The sequence below is a fragment of the Cebus imitator genome, unplaced genomic scaffold, assembly GCF_001604975.1.
Source record: "Cebus imitator isolate Cc_AM_T3 unplaced genomic scaffold, Cebus_imitator-1.0 Scaffold2357, whole genome shotgun sequence".
Taxonomy (NCBI): Eukaryota; Metazoa; Chordata; class Mammalia; order Primates; family Cebidae; genus Cebus; species Cebus imitator.
In genome coordinates, this window is record NW_016109672.1 from 1 (window position 1) to 4375 (window position 4375).

Below are 4375 nucleotides of genomic sequence, written 5' to 3' on the forward strand. Positions count from 1 at the left end.
AGGCCAAGGTGGGTGGATCACAAGGTCAGGAGTTCAAGGCCAGCCTGACCAACATGGTGAAACCCCGTCTCTTTTTTTTTAAAAAAAAAAAAAAAGAAGAATCTTAGGAGCAAATGAGTGGGGAAATGTGTGCCGCCTTCCATAGGCATCAAGATTCTTCTTTCCTTTTATTCCTATCTCTATAGATTCTTAGCCTAAGATTTTAACAGAGAATATCACAACTAACTATGGGAACTGGGAATTACCCAGCAGCTTTCAAAGCAGCCTACAAATGATGGTAAGCCAAGGCTGCCCTCTGGCACCCTCCTCTGTGTGCCCAGGCCACATATCACAAATCATCATGGCTTGTATACCCTTTGTATATCTTTTTTTTTAAGTTCTCAGAATGCAGCAGGCACTTTGAAAACATTTGTGTATTCAAAGCAAAGTAAAACCAACAAGTTGATATGTGCATATTTGAGAAAGAAACAAGCAGACCAAACAGAAAACCTGTGGGGACAGGGTTTCTTACCCAGCTTCTGTTTAGAGATTGGGACTACACAGCTCTTGCTGCAGCCAAACGTGCAGCATTTCTTTACACCTGGACATGTCTCATCAGTGATGCACCGTTTCAAGCAGGATTGTTTCCGAATAACCCTAGGGCAATCTCTTTTCCTCCCTGTAGCAAAAAGGGAGACAGCCAAGAAAAGAGAAATAACACCCACAAGCACAGTAGAAGGGAAAAACAGAAAAAGGAAGCCCTGAGCTTCATTTCAGCCTCTGACCCTGGTGCTAAGGCAAAGACACAATAATAACAACAATAGTAATAGTAGATATTTACTGTAACATTTACTGATGTTTACCTCGCGCCATGAACACCTCATTTGATCCTCACAATTATCCCCATTTTATAGATGAAGAAACTGAGGCTAAAAGCTTAAGGTTTACAAAGAGCTAAGGCTTATTTAAGGCTTAAAAAGGTCTGCTTGGCTCTAGGGTCTACTCTCTTAAGGATTATCTTTTTTTTTTTTTTCTTAATCATTATCTTAAACAGCCTTCCCTTTACAACTCTTCCCTTCAGCCTTCACAGGAACTTTGAGTCCAAAGTAAAAGACACAGATAATCAATGTATTCTTTCCTGATAGAAGGCAAAGAACTGGGGGCCACTGAATAATTAATGGAGGAGGGACCCTAAAAGAGTAAAGAAGAAGTACTCTAGGCAAGCTAGACTTCAAGAGTCAACCTAAGAGGTGGGATGCTCTCTGCTTCTATCTATCCCAGAAGCAAAGTCAGAGAGTACACCCAGATTTTGCCCTTCATGCCAACATACCCTTAGGAATGTCTCGGCAGATTCGACCACAGCCTGTGGTGCAGCACTTCTGCCCAGCCAGACATGATGCATCACCCTGGCACAGCTCTTTGCATAGGTTCTTATCAGGAGGGCATTCTCCCTCTTTCACTGCAAAAGATATCATAGGAGTCTGGGGTAACTAACCAGGCCTCAGAAAATGGGGAATAGAGGCCAAACTATTTCAAGGACATTCAGCCCCTCCAGACATCTCTATCCAAAGTATTTCTGCACCACTACACTCTAGCCCGGGTGACAGAATGAAACCCTGTCTCTAAAAAAAGAAAAATTCTGGAACCACCTTTCCCTCCCAGCACACAACTACTAACATACATCCACCACTGCTAAAGGAGCAGCCATCCTGCAGATAACGAGAGAGAAAGGTTGGAATGATCCTGTTCTCATTTAATGAGTTCTAGGGAAAAGCTAGAACCGCTAGTAAGCCCAACTAGAAGTCCTATCTCCTTGTCCAGAGAGGGTAAAGAAAGCCTGGAAGAACTACCCAGGCCATCCTGAGAATCTGTTCATCCAGTCCTGTCCTACAGATGATCATCTCCACCTACGAGCAACCTTACTCTGGGAGAAGGCAGGGATGACTTCTCCTCTCCTCTAATCACTTTCTGTTACTGTTGGCCAGGGATCCCAAATGATAGCTCACCATGTTCTCCTGCAGTTATCCAGGATTCCAGGGACCCAAGAGCAAGAAGAAAGAGGCAGCTTAACATCATGATGATGCTGAGAGTTGGGATGAGAGCTCAGTTCAGGCCAGAGGTGTACACCTTGCCCGGAGTATTAGATGAGGTATGGGCAGGACTAGGGATGGCCCCAAACCCAGACCCAAAGCCTTCCCTTTCGCAATATGCCCCAAGAATGTCTTCTCCTGACAAGAAGAGGGATTGGCTGCAGAGTGTGGGAAAATTCCTGGCACTACCAAAGGGCAAATGTGATGGGAGGATCACACTCTTTAAGCAATATGCACAACACTCCTGGATCATGAGGAACCTAGTGGGTAGCTGGAAAAATGGAGGGATGGCCACTGCAATAAGAATCAAAGAGAGCCCCAAAGGGCATTGGAAGGACACGGCTTCAGCCCAAATGACAGACGGAGAAACTAAACACAATACTTAAGAAAATAGTCAAAGCTGGTAACATAACCAAGCATAATAAAATTGTGGCTCCTATTCATCCCAGCAACCTAGAAAAGACAGAATGGAACAGACCAGTCAGAAACTATCAAATAGGCCGAGCTACACGGATCACCTGAGGTCAGGAATTCGAGACCAGCCTGGCCAACATGGTGAAACCCTGTCTCTACTAAAAATACAAAAATTAGCTGGCTGTGGTGGTGCATGCCTGTAATCCCAGCTACTTGGGAGGCTGAAGCAGGAGAATCGCTTGAACCCAGGAGGCAGAGGTTGCAGTGAGCAGAGATTGTGCCACTGCACTCTAGCTTGGGTGACAGAGCAAGACTGTCTCAAAAAAAAAAGAAAAAATAAACTAACAAAATCCTACAGAAAAGCAGTAGTTGAGTTTGTTAAGAACTAATGTAAAAGCACCAAACACCTGCATCTTTGTCCCTCTAGCCCACACAGGCCATTCTTGGACTGTATGAAGGCCAGCTGGCAGAACCCGAGAGAACAGTTGCTATGTCTGACTCAAATAGTCCGCCCACACATACCTCCTTTTTCTTTTTCCTCTATTTCTTTTTCTTTATCTGTCCTGCTCATGCATTTGGTCAGCTGTGACACCTAATGGTGTCTACTGGCACTGCTTAGTCCTAGGGACAGAGGATATTCAAGGTACAAGGTAAAAACCTCCTTAGTAGGGCCAAAAAGTTTGAAGCCAGGAAGTTGCCCTTATTGTTATAAGGCTGATGTGGCCTCTGGAGATAATTAACATTTGATGATGACCTAACATGCGCCTAATATGCTTTTTGTTTTGAGACAGAGTCTCCCTCTGTCACCCAGGCTGGAATGCAGTGGCCTGATCTCAGCTCACTGCAGCCTCTGCCTTCCAGGTTCCGGCAATTCTCATGCCTCAGGTTCCCAAGTAGCTGGGACTACAGGCACCCAACACTACCCCTGGCTAATTTTTGTAGTTTTAGTAGAGATGGGGTTTCGTTATGTTGGCCAGTCTGGTCTTGAACTCCACCCACCTTGGCCTCCCAAAGTGCTGGGATTACAGGCATGAGCCACCATGCCTAGCCTGCGTTATATATTTTAATCCTCACACTTATCTTGCAGAGGTAAGAAAATGGATTCAGAGGAGCTAAGAAAAAATGCCCATAAGTGGCACTTACTGGAATTTCATAATAGTAACTACAGACAGCATTGTTTGAGGGTTTACTCATGCTAGTTTTAAGCACTTTACATGAGTTAACTCACTAATCCTCACTACAACCCTATAAACTAGATGTTGTTATCCCCATTTTACAGTTGGGAAAATGAAGGCACAGAGTTTAAGAACTGTGGGTCACACAGCTAATAAGTGGTGAAACAGAGGCAAGCAGTCCAATTCCATAGCCAGTCCAATAGCCAATTTTCTTAGCCACCATACTATACCAAATTTTAACCCAGATATTTCTAACCGCAAGACTCATGCAATTTCCACTACTCTTGTATTGTGACCTGGGAAGAGTAACAGGCTCTACCACCATAAATGGATCCAATTATATTCAGGGATGTCTTACCTCTGAGACAGAGCTAAGGGAACCTCTGGAGAACTCCACCTTGTTAAGTCCCTGCAATCCTAGCCCATCCCAGAATCACCTGTCTGGGGACAGAGGCTCAGATCTTCGGGGCTGGTCAACACGCAGCCTTCATTCTGGTGCCTTCAGACACAAGAGGCAGCCACTGCGGTCAAAGCCTGGAGTGACCCAGTGAGTGTTCTGGGATGGCACGGACTGGAGGCCCCTTTGTTGAGTGCCTCAATCTTCGCATTAGGCCCACTCCAATGTTGGAGGCTGAGGGTCCAGAATATTAAAATCTTTTTTTTCTTTTCTTTTTTTTTTTTTTGAGACAGAGTCTCACACTGTCACCCAGGCTGGAC

At 44.8% G+C, this 4375-nt stretch overlaps 1 long non-coding RNA gene across 1 annotated transcript; it reads right to left on the reverse strand.

Moving 5' to 3' along the window:
• Positions 1 to 1364: 1364 nt before the first annotated feature.
• On the reverse strand, positions 1365 to 4321 carry LOC119469997. Its single transcript, XR_005198869.1, has 3 exons — positions 4017 to 4321; positions 1986 to 1994; positions 1365 to 1438 (listed from the first exon to the last, which is right to left on the reverse strand). It is a non-coding gene; the product is annotated as an uncharacterized LOC119469997 (long non-coding RNA).
• Between the last annotated feature and the right edge of the window lie 54 nt (positions 4322 to 4375).